At 37.3% G+C, this 19755-nt stretch overlaps 1 protein-coding gene across 2 annotated transcripts in view; it reads right to left on the bottom strand.

Moving 5' to 3' along the window:
• CDH13 (cadherin 13) overlaps positions 1-19755 on the bottom strand; it is a 518767-nt gene that overhangs the window by 310901 nt on the left and 188111 nt on the right. The gene's annotated exons all lie outside the window — the stretch shown is intronic.

Here is a 19755-nt window from a genome sequence, read left to right on the forward strand (position 1 = left end):
CTTTTGCTTCCTACTACAGTCTCTGTAACTGTCTTCCCTAAGCACAGTAACTACCAAGGTCAAAAACAGCCTCTCCCCGTCTCTCAAAGCTCTCCCTTTCATCCAGACCTCTTTTTCAAAAAAGAACAACAGAAACACCCCAAAAAAACAAACCACAAAAAATTCTTACTGTGTTGGGAATTGTGAAACTGAAAAAGATACAGATCACTATTATTCATTCAGGTTGTCATGACAGTTTTACAAAAGAAATCATAGGTTGATTTAAACGTGTAATCCCAATAAGGTAGCTACATCCTACAGATAACACCTTTCTCTGCTCTAATGCAGAAACTCCAGAAACCTAAGCTTCTCAGTCAGTTCTGGAATCCACGTTGTTGTTTTAATAGCTGCTACTTTATTACTTAAGGAGAGCTCCATCCTGCTGTGATTTTATAAAACTGCAAAGCTGAACGAGTTTGCTTGGTGGCACGTTCTGGACATTCATCAGTGAAGAACTCCACAGGCTGCTCCTGCTGCCATCTGTAGCAATGCCTCCCACCTAACGAGTCTATCACCACCAAAACACTGCTCTACCTCTACTAGCTTTAGCGTCACTTTTCAAATTTGACAACAGCAGCAGCAAGGGAAACTCAAGTCTCCAATAGTCAGCTTTAGATGTGATAAAGTCAGAGAGCAGTGGGAACCATGCAGAGAATCCCTTCTCACAATTTTGCCAATTTTCATAATTTTTTGAGGCTCACCCTGATACAGAGTTCCCATCGCTCCCAAAGGCTCTGCCACTTCTCTCTAATCTTTCAGTCTGCAGGCCACTTGGGTCCCTAGTTTTGTCTTTCAATTCTCTCCCAAAAGATTTTTTCCTAATAAAAATTCATGAGAAAGTTCAAGATAAAAACATTTGAAGTGTCAAATAAAAAGGAAAGAGCTGAATTCTGTCCAATGGCAAATGAACAGAGCAGTAAGCTTTTAAAATCACTTACACTGTAAACACAGCAGACAGTTTGGATGGCATGTGCCTGTGACATTTCTAAGGAGAGTAAAAGTGACTACCAGTATTTCTAACAGGGAATACCAGATCTTTAGCTCAGCAGCAGCACTGCTCAACTGATCACAGTTTTCATTCATGCTCTACCTTCACAGTTGCCCTTCAGCTGACGAAAATGAAAGGAAGAACTCCCAGATGCGTGCTCTTGGGAAATGAGCAAGACATTTATTCAGATTTACATCTCCTTCTATCATAAATCACAGAATGGTTTGAGTTGGAAGGGACCTTTAAAGGTCATCTATAGTCCAACCCCCCTGCAATGAGCAGGGACATTTTCAACTAGATCAGGTTGCTCAGAGCCCCGTCCAACCTGGCCTTGAATGTTTCATGCTTCTGTCTATGCTAGTTTGAGGAGTAAAAGGAATTTTCAGATTGTTCAATATCCAGATCCCCCAGTTTTGGTAGTCAGACCTATAAGCAATTAATTCATCATTTTCTCATCACCAGTCATCCTTAAACTTTCCCAGAAGTTCCGAAAATGAAAGAAGAATCTAAATTATATTCAGTGAGTCAACACTGCACACATTAATACAAAGAAGCAAAGTTCTAAAGGAAAGCAGAAGGGTGGGAAGACTTACGGTCTTCAAGTCCAGATTTCTGAGCAGGACTTTGGAACAAAAAAAACGGAAAACTAGTATTATTCAATTGTTTGTACTTAAACACAATTAGTCTGTTGTGTGGAGGAGAAAGTTTCAGCAGATTGAGCACAGAAATGCAAACACTTCTCTGAGTATGTTTCACACTGTTTATTCTTCATATCTCACTGCTGGTTTTTAAATACTGATTTCTTCATGACGTTTTTTTTTCTCTTTCTCATCAGCCCCTGGTGTCTAACAGCAACAGGAGTGATTAAATGAGTGGCCAAAAGAATCACTATGGAATGCAGGTAAACAGAAAGGAAGAAAAGGTCAAGAGTACTTCACCAACTTGTTTAATAATTCAGTTCTGTTTGTGGTTATCATAACGATTTCCCCATTTCTAAAAACAGAGAAAAAGAAAGAACATTTTGCTTAGTATCAAGCATCTGCAACTGATGGTTTGATCCTCCATCAGTATAATAAGACAGAAGCCAAGGAATCTGAAATTATATGTGCACTTCGCACCCAATTCAACAGTCAAAACATCGAAAAGATTCTTGTTCCTGAGTAAATATGTTTCATACATAGTGATTTTTACTGAATTCACGTATTTAATTTCTTGAAGAAGCAACTCACAAGGGATATGAAATTAATCCAGATATAGTTTGTAATTTTGCTTCAAATTTTCTTACAATATCAGGCTAGCATTATAACAGGAGTCTTCTTATGCCTCTTGACACAAGTGAAACCCACAAAGGAGTTTTCCATCACCTTTGTGATCAAAGATGATCAAAGACTATAGTACCTACCATGTCTTTGTAACAGCCATGGCTCCGACAAGTATTTAAGTGTCAGGAGTCTGGAGAGCCTAGAACGGCATGTCCCAGAGGGGTGGTATTCAACCAGCACCTAGAGAGCCAATGATTATCATCTGCTTCTCCCACGCCTGCTGCTTCATACAACAAATAGAAACCGAAGGTGTGTGTCCAGAAACATATATCCACAAGCAAAATTTTAAAAAATCCACATTTTATAATAAATATATTCATTCCTAATAAAAGTGCACCAAAAATAAAAGGTCTGTTTTTCTGACTGAATGTTTTTTAAAACCAACAGTGGTAGGAAAGAAATTCTACCAGGCTCTAATTTTTAGAATTTAACTGCAATATTACATCTGTGATTACTATCTTTCAGCAGCTGTTTTTCATGGACAGTGGATCACCTGATCAGAATCCAACTATCATTTCACTGTCCACCATTTCACAGCCAGCTTTTACACCCTTTTTCTTTACTTCATTAAATTCCCTTTCTAGACACAGAATTGGTACAGCAATAGTTCAGTACCTGATATGTCGATTCACTGTCAACAAAGCTTGATTCCCTATTCACCTTAAGCGAGCAACAAACACAGCCTCTCATTTTTCAGCCTTTAGGTTAGGCTTTTATTGAAAGATGCCAGTCTGCCTGAACTATGATGCTACACAAGTTACAATTTCCCAAGATCCCTTGAGAACTCTCCACTCTGTTTTGGTTTTCTTTCTCCTTACCAGGGATTCTTGGGTGTATTGCAGTACTTGAGTATTTGAATGAATGGCCTAGTCACTATCCAGTAGCAGGCACCATTACTCTTGGCAAAGAAAATTTCATAAGAACTTGTCTTGGGAATAAGGTGGCTGAATACTTCTATCGATTTGTCACAATAAGGTTTGGAAACTTCACTGCAATGGCACTCTGTAACCCACTGTGGTGGCCAGAAAAGTGGTTGAGTTTCTTGCCATTTAGTTGGTTTTATATAGAAAGCTTGATGGTATAAAATGAGGTCAGTTCCAAGTACAAAAAATAAACATTATTAATTGGATACTTGTTGCAAGCAAAATTCCTCTGAAACAGCAAATGGGATCTGGTATTCAGCAGTACATCAGTCTTTCTCCAAAATAACATCACTACGTAAGACTGAAAAAACTAAAACTGCTTGCAGATCAACTCAAGAAGCAGTAATATTTACACATTTCTTAGCTGAAATTTCACAATTGTGCTGTAATACTTTGTTGCTTTATGTATGTTATTTCTATCACTGGAATATTATTGTTATCAGCAGTATTACTGGTTAATGATTTCTAAAACATATGCCAAAACAGAAAAAGATTTTCTCATGTTATTAATAATACTGAAAATCTAAGAACTGTGCTGGAACTTTACTTGTAAGTTTAAGAACAGCTGTCTAAACAAATAATTAACTCAATGAATAAAATTAAAAATTGTAAAGGTCGATGCCATACACACTGTCATAGTTTAACTGACACACACAAACATCTGCTCAGAAGTAGTCTGTCCTCAATTTCTGTAAACGTCACCCTAAAAGTCACATTGTATACCTTAGAAGAACAACTCCAGCTAAAATCTAGCATGCTAAGGGGAGTCAGGTATGTCAGAGCACATAAGCTTCCAGGCTTGTGAAGCATGGTCAGATACAACATCTGGGTAATGGAAATTGCTGGTGGAACTTGATTTAATTACACTGGATATTTCTACCATTATATTTGTTAGATAAACAGAGAGGCAGATCTTTACACCGCCTAACCAATATATGCATTAACTTCACTTGGTAATCTCAGACTACAGCTTTGCTACTGTGCCATTCAGCTAGCTGTGCTATATTTATTTTTATAGGATGGAGGTTCCTTTTATCTTTAGAGGAGTCAAGAACAAGGAAAAATTTTATTCTTGTTCAAATCATTTGGTTGTGTGTAAATCATAATTATTTTAATGTTAATTTTTTCTAAAGTATTTTTGTAATGCATATGTGACAAAATGTCAGCTATCATGGAGACAAATCTGAACTTTGGCTTTGTGAAATGATACATTCCATTATTGCCCTGAACCTCTACCGTATCTTTTGTCATGGAAAAGTCCTTTTTCTATTCACATATAAGTTTCATTTATCTTCACAGTTACCTTATTCTGTATCAGGGAAATGTTTTTTCTAAGATGATAATGGACTAAATGTCATTAACTTTCTTTTCGTACACATTAACCACGGGAGTTACCTGTTCTGAGGATAACACAGAAATGACAACCAAGTGTCTTTTCTATTTTTAAATTAACATTTCAGACTTCTCTTGTCATTATTTAGTGCGCGTTATTTTCATTTTGAACCATAGGTGAATCACCCCTCTTTCAGGAACTCTCGTATTGGTTCCACACTGGTCATTAAATATAATGAGGTATCCTTATACACAAACAACCGAATATGCTCTGACTGCATCTGTAAACAGCATTGCAAATATGGGCTTAAGGAAAAAGACAAAGGCTGACCTTATGCATCTGTGTTCACCAGGATACACTAAAAACATACCATTTATCACCATAAAAAATACCCTTCTCCTCATCTCTATAGTGCTTACACCAGTTGTAAAGCAAAAAAAAGCAAACTGCTTTTACTGCATACCAGAAAAAAATCAAAATTCGTAAAAGATGTCCCAAAACCTTTAGCACCTTAAGTAAATGTAACATAAATAAGAAAAGCACTTGCTGATGCAATTGCCAAGACATACAAGCCTTAAGAAAAGTGTCCTGTAATAAAAATTTACCTTGAAAACAGGGGGATCTGGCTTTATTTTTCTTTTAATGAAAGCCTCTTCCATTGGGTTAGATACCAAACTGCTACTGAAATTAGTACTAGATGGATAGGGGAATTCCGGAGCAATTAAAACCTTTCACAAGTCTGATCCTTTTGAGACTTAACCAAAGACACACAGAAACTTCATTGCACAGCATGCACACAAAGCCTTAACTTCTTACTCTTAACATTCCTACTGAGTGGATTCCTTTCTTCACTTATACTGGAGGAACTCAAAACGTGAGAGCTTCCCTTTAACCCCTAGCAAGCTTCACACACATTGAAAACACCCCAATTTCTAGAGTGAGAAGGAGAAAGAACGCATAGAAAACACATCTCAATACTAGGGCATGATAAATGAGTCAAAGATGAACATTTTTTGTGGGATAGTGACATAATAAAGCCACAAAATCTGTGGATAAGTAGCAGACAACTGACAACTCCAAATTTGGAATAACACAAGCAGCCGTGAACAAGCTGTTCCATGTTTCACTTCTGTGATATAAGGACAATTTCTAATAAAGAAGATTTATTTCTTACATAAAATAAACCTTATTCATAGCAGAAGTTGTTCTACCTTGGAAAACCAGCTTTCTGTCCTGCTGCAGGGCAGCCAGCTATAAGTATATGGAAGAAAGCTTTTTATACTTATGTTCTGTATTGCTCAAGTGTTGTGGAATTCACTGCATTATAACAGTGCTGCACAAAAGCAATTTCATGACACCCTAAAGCAATAATACTATATGTTAAAATCATGTGTACTGTTTTACAGATCTAGTGGCTACAGTCCCAGTCCCCTGTCTGAATAGACGTATAAAACACACTTCTTCCTACCCTCTGCAAGGCTCTAAGCTATGATTACAATTAAAATCTTCTCAGTCCTGCTCACCACCAATTTTTTTAAAGTTCTGTTGCATCATATTCCTTGTTATCCCTCAATATGTTCATCATCTCCACTCCCTCAACAAAAAAATCCTCATCTAATTCCAGACATTATTTACCTTGTGATTTGTTTCTGAACTCTGCTCAACCCTCTTGTTCTTCCTGTGCACCTCCTGTACTCCCAAATAATATCTCTCTTTCTCTTGCTCCAGGTCTGAGTTTAATTCTCCTAATCTTGTTTTTCTTTGAAAACATTCATTCCTTAACATTCATTTTGAATTTATTTCTCTCGAACACTGAAGACACAAATCTACACAAATCTAGCCAAGCTGAAGTCATCTCAAATTTGCATTTTTTGTTTCCAGAAATAATTTTTTTTTTTCCTATTCTTAGGCTTTTTTTTGAGCAACATCGATCTTGGCATTGCAACCCCAAAGCTTCCCTATTTCACCTATCTTTATCAGATAACCAGTTCCATTCCGTCACCAAAAGCACAGCCAGTGTCAAAATTTCTGAAATCCTGGCAGATTTGGGAACATTTCCAGTACAGGTCCTTCAACTCATGCAAGACAAGAAAAGTAACAGCAATTCCTCATAATGCCATACTTTAATCCCTGACTTTCTTATTGGAGGCTGACATGACATGCATGAAGTACTGCAGCAAACAGATTTTGTGTATGCCATAAATCAGTCCAGTGTTGGAGAAATATCCCCATAACACATCCAAGACCCTTTTCTTGCCTCCCCTCCCATTTTCCCAATGCACAGCCACCCAAGCCAATTCAAGGAACGTGTAAATTCTGTCCAATCACAACAGTGGAATTTTAAACTCAGTGTGCATGGTGTAAGCAGCAACTCAAGAAGCAGGACAGCAGAAAGAAAAGCCCCTTGTTAAGCTACCAGCAGATCCATGGGTTCCAAAGCTCACAGATCACCATTTCTTACTTTAAATAAAAGCATTTTTTTTCACTTAAAATGGGAATTAATTCATGTCATGTTGGACATACATATTAAACATTATCTCTTCCTTCTCTCACAATCTATTACTAACCTGGACTGTCCAGGAACACATCTTATTTTCCCATATTCCTCATTTAGGAATAAGGAATGCATTCCTTATTTCCCCATAAAATTATCAGGGAGGGGAAATGAAGAATGAAGAATTTAGCCTTTGGCCTGAGATTTCACAAAACCTGGGGGGGGGGGGGGAGGAGGGGAGGAAATCACACTGCAGACACTGACTGTGTGTCCTGCAACTCTACCCTGTATGTTTTGGCAGCCTCAGCTGTGCACATGCAGTCAGTTGGGAACACCCAGTTGAATCATACTCTTTGCATAACACAGATTACATATAGGAGACCTGGGTATTGCAAAAAAATTGCCAGTTACCTCATGCTGAAAAATAAGACCCCTTTTATTAACAGTCTCAGAAGTCGGTTTCTTGTTGCAGTAATCAAGAACAGTTTAACTGTGAGGGAGTTTCAATACTTTTCTTTCCATTAGTACTGCTATACCCTTGCATGTAATGTAATGTTGCAGTCATGCACCTGCACCACTTCCTTCCTCCCTTCCATTAGACTAGGGCTGTATTGACTCCTAGCAAAAATAATATATTACAAAAGACTGCAAAGCTGGAATGCATTATGTTTAGATCATAGATCTGCACAGCAAAAAAATCTGGATATGTTGTTGGACTTGACTATACATACACAGTACTCTACAGAGCTGGCATTCTTGTGCTTTCCTATACAGGAGCTGCCAGACTGACAAATGAAGTGGTAGTCTGTGATGAAGACAAAATGCCCACTTTGATCTAGGCTATGACAAAACTCCTCATTCACCAAGCTAGAAATTTGGTCGAAAGCTTTGAAATTTGGTCGAAAGAGCTGAAATGTTAGTGCATTAATCCACTTCACTGCTTGGTTCAGCTACTCAGAACAAATTAATTAACAGGCATTAACTGAGTCCAAAGAGCTGAAATCATGGTGTATTAATCCACTTCACAACTTGGGCTGTATTTTTACTCTTTAATACAAACAAATTAACAGACAGTAACTGCCTGATACCAGAAGCTTAATTCTATTCTGTGATACAAATAAAGAGACAGCGTTGTAGCGTCTTGTGCACAGCTTCTTATTACTATGTGAGTGGTACCGAAGCTCATACCGGACTTTGGCTGCATTTGTCAAAGATAAGAGTACAAGACCTGAACACATCCTGTGTATCCCGGTTTCAGCTGGGATAGCATTAATTTTCCTCTCAGTAGCTGCTGTGTTTTGGGTTTAGTATGAGAAGACTGTTGACATCACTGAAGTTTTCAGTTGTTGCTATGAAACCAAGAACCTTTTCCAGTTTCTCGTATTCAGCTAATGAGCCGGTGTGCAGGAGCTGGGAAGGAGCACAGCCCGGCAGCTGGCCCAAGCTGACCACTGGAAACATTCCATGCCATAGGTGTCAGGCTCAGTTTATAAATGGGGGTTGGCCAGGGGGCAGGAGGCTAGCAGCTTTTCAGTTTTCTGGGAGTTTCAACTTTTCCAGGAATTTTGTGAAATTTGCAAAAATCCAGGGTGTCCATCATCTCTGCTTGGGGACTGGCTGCAGATCAGGCATCGGGTGGTGAAAAATATGGTATTGTACATAGTTTGTTTTGCATATTCATTATTATCGTTGTTATTATCATTACTATTTTCAGTAGTATTAGTATTTCCTTTGTTGCCCTATTAAGCTAACTTTATCTGAAGCCCACAAGTTTCCTCTTTTGCCCATTTACCCTCCCCATCCCAGTGGCAGGGGGGTAGAGGGGGTATGCAGGGGAAGTTCTGACTTAGATGAGAGGCATCTAAAAATTCACACACAATAAAACAACTTTTTAAAAAATATGACTACCAAGACACTTAAAAAAAAAAAAAAAACCACACAGTCATTCACTCAAATTTTACTTCTAGATTCACCTTCCATAGAACTTGTAAAATAAACTAGTTAGAAGTAGCAACGTTATTTTGGTTTTGCCATATCTATTTTGGGGTTCAGCTTTTTTGCAGAACATTTCCAAAAAAAAAAAGTGAAACATGCAAGATGGAGACCCAGACATAGGCTTGGAGATCTCAGTGGATTCTCACACTTCTCCTTCCTCACATGCTGGCGATCAGTCTAATTCAGGAAATTCAAAGAGTGTACCTGTCTGGAATCATGAGCAAATTCATTGTTATAATGGATCAACAATTCATGAGATCTAACATCAAGCTGCTAAAAATATTAACTGCCACACACTTTAGGAAAAAGAGCTAAGATGGCAGGAGTTATAGTTTACAGTGGTTTGAAGGGTTTTTTTTCTGGATTATAACTGCTGAAATTAAAGCTGAGTACAGCTTTACAATACATGAAATGTGACATTGATAGTTCAATACTGTATATCATTAAAATTTATGTGCTTGGATCTGAGCATTTTGCCCTAACAACCTGCAGCCGTAGTAGCATAGAAATATTTATATTCCCTACTTCACACCTCTTGACTTTTAACTGAGTGTCTCCATGGCATGAGAACAGTCACCACTGACGGAAACACCAAGTAAACAGGTTTTATTGAAGTTTCCTGGCCAAGAAAAGACAGATCCAACCTTACTCCCAGTCTGCATGTCATGTTCGGCAACTCCACTGCTAGTCCTACTGCCTTTTTTTTGTAGCATTTGCCATGGGCTACCTACTCTGAATTTCCAGTCAGTGGGAAGCAGCAGCCAAAATTACTACAAAGAAATAGTAGTCAAAACTATCAGAGCAAGGTTGGAGCACTCCATAGCTCCTTATTGACTACAATGGAGTGACTGAGTGGGGACAGATAGTCCAACAGTCAAAGCGTTCACAGGAGATAGTGAAGATACAGATTCAGTGTTGTTCTACTAATTGCTTCCAGAGACTTTCCAATGAATCACATTATTTTAGCACTTACACCCCACAGATGTAAAAACTCTACTTGGGTCTCTTGACTTCTATTTCAGTGTCTTTCTGAAAAAAGTGATGCATTCAAATGCATTCAGAAACCCGAGCTCTGACCAAAACAGAATATTATCCATTCTTAGTTTCCACTTTATTTTTTTATTCGTATTTCATATTTGTTCAGTTCTGTCAGATGAGTTTTATTTTTATCCGTATGCACTGTCTTGCTCCCAAAGTCACCGAAGTCATTAAAGTCAGACCTGTGATGTCTGCTGCCTTTACTGACACATTGGAATTTAAACAGGAGAATTCTAGAATTAAAAACTTGAGGTCTCACAGCTTGAGCTAAATCAGCAAAATCTCTCTACTCCTCATAATTATCCATCATGCAGCTAGCCCCAGAAGAATCTCGACTGGGCTGTATTTAAATGGCATTATGAATTCGTGAGATGAATTCTTCAGTTCTCGTTGCATATGCCAAGTACAAATGTTCTGCTTCAAAATGTGACCAAAGACCCATTGTGTATAACATTATGAACAGCATGTTGCTTCTATGAAGTGCAGAATTTCCAGGGAATGTAAGAAAATTAATTCTACTCCATATTATTAAACTTTCTTTGCACCATTCTCTTTGGTATCTGAATGTAGCACTGCAACAACATCAAACTATCAGCTTAGTGCTTAAGGTTCTGGTTGCTATTGCCTGGCCTTTTCAGAGGGAAGTAAAGCACAGTATCAGTTTCTTAGCTTAAAATAACTTTATTTTGCTGAACTTACCTAACAGAGACAGATTAATAAATTGCAGCATTCGTAATATGATACATTTTGGGCCTTGTTTCAGTTTATAAACTGTCCATTAACAGACCTTGAAATCTGTGAACAAATACATTATCTACCATTATATGCAAGTTTCTCAGATGAGTAATTTTTGATCTTCAGATTGCTCAGGCAGTTGCTTAGAAACATTTGTCCGTATTAGTTACACAAGTCATGTGGTATTATTTTTCTTTTCAGATTGGATGGCTTCTGTGAATAAGCAACAGAGCATGAAATGCAAATTTCATGATATAAAATTCCAGACTTGCTTTTAGCAAGGATTTGATTTATTACATTTACAGCACAAGATTAAAACAAAAAGGTTATCTCTATGATCTGAATGACTTGGCAGGGGAAATAATGCCTATGCCACTTGGAAAACTAGTGGCATAAATTGCAAAAACAAACACACAAAAGCATTAAAAAAAAAAAAAGAAATTGCACGGAATCGGTGGAAACCGTGGCCTAGGGAGCTTATTTGGCTGAAAAGATCATTCACAGAAACATGAAGATGATAAAGAATAGGATAAAAGTTTGGAGTAGTCTTGCTACAGAATGAAATGGAACCTGAGCAACAATTCACTTCACTAGTCACCTACAAAGAATTATGAGTTTCTCTTCTATCGATTAGTACTTACCAGGGATTAGTACTTTCATAGTTAAAGCATACGTAGTTTGGTTAGAGAAAAAAAAAAAATCATAGAGATGCAAGTGATTTATTATTTTCTTTTTTCAGAGTTTTGATCAAGCAAAGAAAGTGAAGCAAGTAGTCTTGTTCATATTGACAGTAACAGCCAGGTCTCAATCGATAAGGTTAAAAAAAGCATTCACTCGTATTTCATTGTAAATTATACAGAAATACAGTATAATCTTTTTTTCTGTTCATGCTATCAGTATGAGAAACTTTGAAATTCACACCTTTTTCCTTCCTTTAACTTTGTAAAAGAACCGTTTGTATTCGCCTATCACTGATAGTAGTGATTTTTCTTCTTCTCTATTGGATGCAATAATTTATAAAAGCAAAGTCATTGGTTCAAAACTAAATATAGAATTTTACTAACAAAGACTGCTGCTTTCATTTGGAGAGAACCAAATATGGTAAAACTATGTTACTGAGCACACTCTCAGACTGTGATCCAAGCTACTTCTACAGACTGTGAAGTCTACATTCGAAATGTAGCCAAAGTCATGAAGACCAAAGCAAACAATCTCTGAAGGGTTTTTTTTTACTGCTAAAACAATAGAGAGAAACTTAGAAAACAACAGTAATTTTTTTTCCAGCAAATATTTAAACCCAGGCTGCAAGGACTGATGGACAGTAAAAACATCTTCAAAGAAGAAAACATATTTGAGTCTTTGCTGAATTGTAATGCCACACTGGAGTATAAATGTATCAGGTCTGATTTTTAGTGACACTTGTGGTAGTCAACAGAGGTATATCTCATCCCACTACTAATTAGGTAAAGCCTCTGACTAACTTTCCTGGTACTCCTTTTCAAGCCAGCAGCTCTGCTGGCCTGACTAATGACAGTGGTTGCCAAATAACAGCAAGTGTGCCTAGCAGTTGAAACCTGACATCAGTGCAAAATACTTGTGCCACCCGTGATTTAAACCAGCTTAGTTTTGGGTGGACTGTGACTAACCCATGATTAAGATCAAATCCTTCTGCTAGCAGAAACAGCATTGAGTGAATGTAAAATATGCGTGCACAGTCCTTGCTTACAGTTTAACGGCCTATCTCACAAATCCTAGTAAAGGCATCCCACAAAACCAGCCAGAAGTAGTGTCACACTGAGCATTTCTCAATATTCAGTCAAATGCTAAAGTGTTATGAATGCAGTATTAAAACACTGAATATGAATTTGATTAGAAAACAAAGGTATAAATTTTGATTTTAGGAAAAGAAAAAGCCTTAAATAAACCCAAATTTCTCCACTGCATACTTTCAGTGTTTGTATAAAAACTTACACATTTCTTAAACACCAAAGAATCACTGTTTTTTTTCTCCCTACTTTCTCTAACATGCATCTGGGATCATGCACACCTATTTTCAATAGTTCGCTGCTCCCTTCATAGCTGCATACAGAAACTTGGTTTAAGGAATATGAGCTTATAAATTGCCATCCTTAGCCTACCTTTTAAATAAGGCAAAAAAAGAAAAAAGAACAAACATCCTGAGCCAAGATTAAAAGCTGCATTCATATTAAAAAATGGTGTCTTTTTACCATTGAAACTGAAGCTGTAGATTATTCTGTGCTGATTAAGTACTACAGTGGGCAAAGAACTTACTCATGATGAACACTGTTGTAAAAACAATTTATCTACAAGAAAGGAAACAAGTTTGCATAATCCATTTATGGGTGATTCCGCTTTAGAGGAATTTGTTATATAACTCACCCTGGGGAATTGTTTTGCCTAAATAACTAATAAAAGTGTTCGAGCAACTTAACACTGATAATTAATAGGATTTTTCAGTATCACAATGGACAATGACATCTTCCCATGTACATTAACCATCTCACCAGTGAAGAGACAAAAACTGGGAGACTCAAAGAGCCAAATACATCAGCCAGTGGAAAATCAATTAACTTAGCACTTACAAAAATGCTATGTAGGTGACAATATGTTTTAACTAATCTTCAAAAGGTGTTTCATAGGTCTTTCTTAAAAAAAAAAATCCACAGCTCGGTAATTCTCACTTTAAAAATCTTAATTAATAGTTTATCAATTGTTCAACTGACATTTCTAATATTCTACTGTCATGCTGGAACATTTGACCAAACATAATCAAGTACCATTATGTTGTTATACACTTAGCTAGCAATCACAAGTTATGTTCTAAGTTTAGGTGTCAATATTAAATCATCAAGAAGGATTACCACAGGTAACACTTTCACAATCTCATCAATAATGCCCTGCCAACTACAATTCTGTAGAGACTTCAAATTTACAGTGAACCTTACCTGCTTTTGTGGTCACATAATTATATTTATTATGCTTTGTGGCAATGTTGGCTGCCAAAAAAGGTTGTCCTAAAATCCCAGTGTGACAAAAATCAATTTTCAGATGCAAATGAGGGTGCCATAGGTGACATTTTTCATACCCAATAAATTGCCTGTCTGTGGCTTTGAACTAATGGACACATAAACAAGAGAGATTGGTGCCAAGGTATTGCATTATAATCTTAGCAAAGTTTTATGACGCTCATGCTACAGGCTGCAAAGAGAAACTAAAACAGAGGGAGGGGGCATGAACAATTTGAGAAAACCTGTAAGAATAGATAGAGCTTTCTTTTTCTGCTTCAACATTCTTTTCCTTTATTTTTTTCTAAGCTCTGATTTCTTATCTACCTCATTCCCCCCCAAACTTTTTTTTTTTTCATTTCAGTGTTCATGACCACTTCTGTCTGTCACAACTTTTACCTCATTACTATTCTCCACATCTCCTCTGTCCCTTACCTGTCTTCCCAGTTCGTCCAGGTTTCAGCTGGGATAGAGTTAATTTTCCTCTCAGTAGCTGCTGTGTTTTGGGTAGATAACGCTGATGTTGCCAGTTGTTGCTATGAAATCACGGACTTTTTCCGGTTTCTCATATTCAGCTAATGAGCAGACGTGCAGGAGCTGGGGGGGTGGGGGTGGGTGTGTGTGTGGAAGTAAAGCCAGACAGCTAGCCCAAGCCACTGGAAATATTCCATACCGTAGGCATCATGCTCAGTTTATGGATGGGGGTTGGCTGGGGGCAGGACCCTATCTTTTTTTCTTGTTTCTGGGTGTTTGAATTGTCTTTTGTCCAGGAGCTTGAACTTTTTGGGGAATTTAGCGAAATTCGTGATTTCAGGGTTCTGTGATTGCTGCTCAGGGACTGACTGTGAATCAGTCATTGGGTGGTGAGAAAAATTGTATTGTATAGTTTGTTTTGTATGTTCGTTATTATCATTACTATTATTAGTATTTCCTTTGTTGCCTTATTAAACTAGTTTTATCTCAACCCACAAGTTTCCCCTTTTGGCCATTTCTCCTCTCCATCCCACTGCGGGGGGGAAGGGGAAGGGTGAGCAAGCGGCTGTCTAGTGCTTAGTTGCTGGCTGCTGAGTTAAACTATGACACTCTCCTAGAAAATTTGTACTAACAGGATTCCTTCCTGTGACTCTTTTTTTACTTCTAGTAACAATGTTTTAATTTATTTCCATCTCCTTGATGTTACATGCATTCCCTGGCAGGTGAAGTATCCAAAGTCACCCTCCTGCAGCTGACTCTGCAAAACCAGTGTGAAGAGCCACTAATGCAGACCTCAAAAATCTGGCATGTACTTCTAAAGCAAGATGTCCAGAGGGCAGCATGAAAACACAGTTTATCAATGCTATTAAGAGTCTTTACAGCAGTTAAGTACATGGAAGAGCCCAGATTAAAGCTCCTGATCTGAACATCTGGGTAATGAAGCAGAACCAGTAGACAGGCATTTCAGTGACACCTCACCAACATCTCAGGGAGCCAAGTCCCTCTTCAGGCACAAGGTTCACGTGAGACTTCAGTTGAAGTCTGCAGTTTCAGACTACTTTATTTACTGCACAGATACAGGGATTACAACCAGATCACTCTCAGACAGGTCTTCTCCTCCCTCCCCCCCTTTTTCTCTGATTCACAATCCCTTCAATATTTGTATTTAATAATGAAGGGATATAGATTAGTTCTGTGTTCTTACACCACAAATACATTTAAACTTTCAAAGAAAATACAAGAAATACACTGAAACTAGCATTACATTTAGAAATAAAGACTAAGTAAGCTCCCTGCTCACGTCAGATACAGCTACACCTCAAAAACATGAGGTCTGCATTTGCATGAAACAAATAGCAGTTTTTATAGGCTTGTCTGAAGCTTATCTTGTATCATGGCAAACTTTTTGAGCCTGTAAATTTAGGTTAGAAGTCCTGAGAGATATTTACTCTTGCAATACAAAGAGAAACATGATAAAACCAATATTTCTATGCTGTGTTGATAGTATTGTTTCCAACTATAGCTGAAATGAAAGATATGATTACATAATAGCTTTTCAGACCTCTTTAAAAGATTTAAATAAAGTTCAAACCTTAAGCTTTTGAAACTTTAGTCTTCAAATAAAGATCAATCTCTTTGTTGTTTCACATTTTTCTCAAGTTAGGAAAATATGAACAGTACTAAAATGACAAAGAACTGAATCCTGCATGAAACTTATCCTCATGCATGTCCAGTTACAAGACTGGGATAGTAATTGGGTGAAAAAATTTTGAAAAGAAATCTTTTCAACCTCTCATCCTGGCATCCTCAATAAATAATACTATTGCTGCTGGTGCTTCTTAGTTGTGTTTTGAGTTCTGCTTGTTTTGGAGTGAGTGGGAGAAAAAGATATTTTCTTCTGCTACATATCCAGCTCCTTCCTCCTGAAAAATCAGAGCTCCCTCTAAAGTCAATAAACCAGTGCACCTTGACTTTGCCTGTCAGCATCATCAGCACGATGGGGAAGCAGAGCAGGCTTCTAATACTGTGCAGGCATAACTTCAAAACTGCAGTTTTAAATTTTTGTTTATGCCACGTGTCTGGTTGGCCAAATACCACTAGTGTATTCCTCAGAGGCAACAGTTTATTCTCATTGCCAGAGCAACGCCTGGCAAGGCATGCATATGGAATTCAGGACAGCATGCCACAACCATCTCCACCCTGTTCTTCTGAAAAGTTATGATGGGAAGTATGAAACATACTGTTCCCTGCTTTTTAAGGTCACCACAGAAATTTACTTCCCAAGTGAGCTGATATATACAGCTTCCCTTTCTTCTGTCACTCCATTTCTGCACAGTCTTGTAACCTGTGCAAACATTTGGAAAGCAAGCCTTTAATTTCAAAAGTCCACAAGTGACTTTGGTGGCCAAATTCCCTGATCAGATTAACTACCTGTATCACTGCTGGTAACGCAAAAAGTGCCTAGCAGAAAATTCCCAGGTGGTGGAGAATTAAATTCTAGTAATTCTACACCACAGAAGAATACCATGGCCCCTTCACTCTCTACAAGCACAGCAAATACTTCAGGGCTGCACGCACTACAGATCGCCATCGGTTAATACAGAGCTCAATTTTGCCCTGTTTTGCAGTTCCTTCTTTCTGGAAGCAGATTCAAGTTGTATGGACAAAAAACCTACCCATAAGACTAAGAAACAGTTCCTAGAATTTTCAGCATTTTCTGATGCTGAACCAAATTTGACAAGATCATAACTCCCAGCAGCAGAAGATACCAGCCAATAGATCAATTGCATCAGATTCACCATTTCACTCGTTTTAAACAGCAAAAAAACATTGAAGTAATATATATGAAAAAAACATCCAAAACACAAAGGAAAAACTTCTTAGATATCAGATGTATTCGCTGACAGTATATCAGGGGCAAAAGACAAACAGGTTTAGTGAAAAATCTGCTGAGAGTTAGTTCTACAGTCCTGATCTCCACTACTACTGTCCAAAGTTATTAACGTAGAAGAAATTAACAAGAAGTTAATTTCAAAATAGAAGCTATAATGCAGTATAGTTTTATGAATGCTGACTAAATGTAGAGCACTAGGGCTCAGTATATTTTCATTTTAAGTAATTTTATTCTACATGTAAATACTAAAACTTAAATACATTGGGATAAATGAATTTAGACTTGCTAAAATGTTTCTATAAATAGCCCCCTATTATGTCACTTCTTCAGATAGTCTGCTTTGTTGACAGTTGCTACAAAAACAGAGCATTCCAGTCTCCCTGTAGTGAACGTGAAACAGTCACCTAAGAAGAACTTTTCATAATTAGAACAAGGCAGGTACAAAACCTATTCCTTGGCTTATCTATGTATTTGTAGCTGGAGTTCATTAACTTGTCAGCACTGATTCCTTTTGAATGGGAAAGAGAAATGAAAAAAAGACGTGTAAATCAATATCAACTGCTAAGTCATGTTCTCATTTAGCACAGTGTCAGATATGAAATACCGAGAATTAAAAAGAAACTTTCTGGTGAAAAAACATGCTTACTATGTCTTTTTTTAATAAGGGAATTACTACAGTGAATTAAGCTAGTTTTTGTCCCATGATAAAAGTTACAGCATGTTAAAAGAAAAGCTTCTAAACCCTATTTCCATTTTCAGGTATTTTTAAAAATGACACTAAGCTTAATAAATGGGAGAAGCATTTAAGAATATATAATCCATGCTCATGAGTTGGCACAAAAGCTGTGTAGCACATCCATATATATCTAGAGAGAGATCTGCTAAAAGGGCTTCCACGTAACTCAGCATTACACCACAAGTCCACAGGCACATTTTTGGAAAATACATTTCATACCTGTAAATCACACTATTATCAGAAGGGACTACAAATCAGTCTTCATGGACATGTGAAATGATAATAATGGGGTGTCAAAGGCCAGAGGTAATTTCTTGGAGATGGGCATAAGGCAAAGATCTGTTTGTATATCCTATTATATGCTGAATTGCTTATTACCTTCCTAGAGAGAAACAGCCTCAGTCAGCCAGCTCTACCTGGTAAACTGCAGGCCGCATGAAGACCTCCAAGACACCACTGCATGTGCCCCCTGAGGTTGAGCTCAGACGTAGCCCACCAAGTAGATGGCATGGAATAGAGTTAAATCAAACAACCAAGCATAGTAGCCTTAATTGCAGAATTGCTAGGTCTCTGCTAGCAAAAAGTAAAATATCCCTATTACCCTGTATCGGAACACCTTACCTGTAATACATTTATGGAGTATCTCCATTTTATATACAGAAAACTGAGGCAGAGAGGTATACAAGTGAAGACTGACAGTATTATAACACTTTTTCCTTTTGTCCAGCTTCTGTTTTGTCTGGAAGCTGTTTAGGCAGACACTATCTTTTACTACATGTATGAACAAGGTCTCAAAAGCCACAATTCTTTGTCAGTGCTTCTATACTACTACAGTAAAATGAAGGCGATATAATGCAAATGAAGAATGTTTTTACTCTCTCCCTTCGTTCTCCTAAACACATACCCTTACACTGGAAACCGGAGTCTTATCTTCCTATTGTCTAGAGTCAAGATTAATTTCCCTCACCTCATTTTCTCATTTTACAGTTTTAAAGACTGAGTCTTAATCAAGTCACTTATCTAATTCACAATTGTTCCAAAACACATTTTCAATTAATAAAATGATCCTAAATACAGCCTAATGCACTGAGCACCAACTAAAAGAAAAGACACAATAATTACCAGCAGTGACAAGGAATTAGGAAAGCCATTAAACAAAACCAAAATAATTTCTCCCCCCCTAACCCTCTAACTATCCTATGTTCTTGTACCACTAGAAGATACAGTAATTAAGTCCCTCAAGTAAATCAGCTACATTTCTGTTTAGCAGACAAATATTCAAGCAAAGTTTTCTCTTTTATACTTTGAAAATATTTCCTATGTTTTTCCTCTAATTGACTTAAATAATACATGTGGAAGCAGGAAACACTTCCATTTGGAATACAGATGATTGAACTTTTCTGGCAGATGTTAAATTTATTAAACATCATAGGAATGAACAGAATTTGCCTTACGGTATTTACAAATTTGAGATATAATTTTAAAGTATTATAGTCAATACACAAACTCTGAGATAAAAAGTCACTAAATAAGTGTGAAACTTCTGAGAACCTCTAAAGAGCTACTTGATCAAAAGGCATTAATTTTGCAGGGATTCAGCTGAAGACACAAATCACATTTAAAATAACTCAATAATTTTTTTTAACCCCTCCTATTTCATAGACACAAAATATAACTGGCATACTGTGACTGCCCACTAACAATCTGCACAATTGTTATTATTATATATGTCAACTTGATGCTAATAGTATCCAACAGA

Source organism: Opisthocomus hoazin, chromosome 12, assembly GCF_030867145.1.
Source record: "Opisthocomus hoazin isolate bOpiHoa1 chromosome 12, bOpiHoa1.hap1, whole genome shotgun sequence".
NCBI lineage: Eukaryota > Metazoa > Chordata > Aves > Opisthocomiformes > Opisthocomidae > Opisthocomus > Opisthocomus hoazin.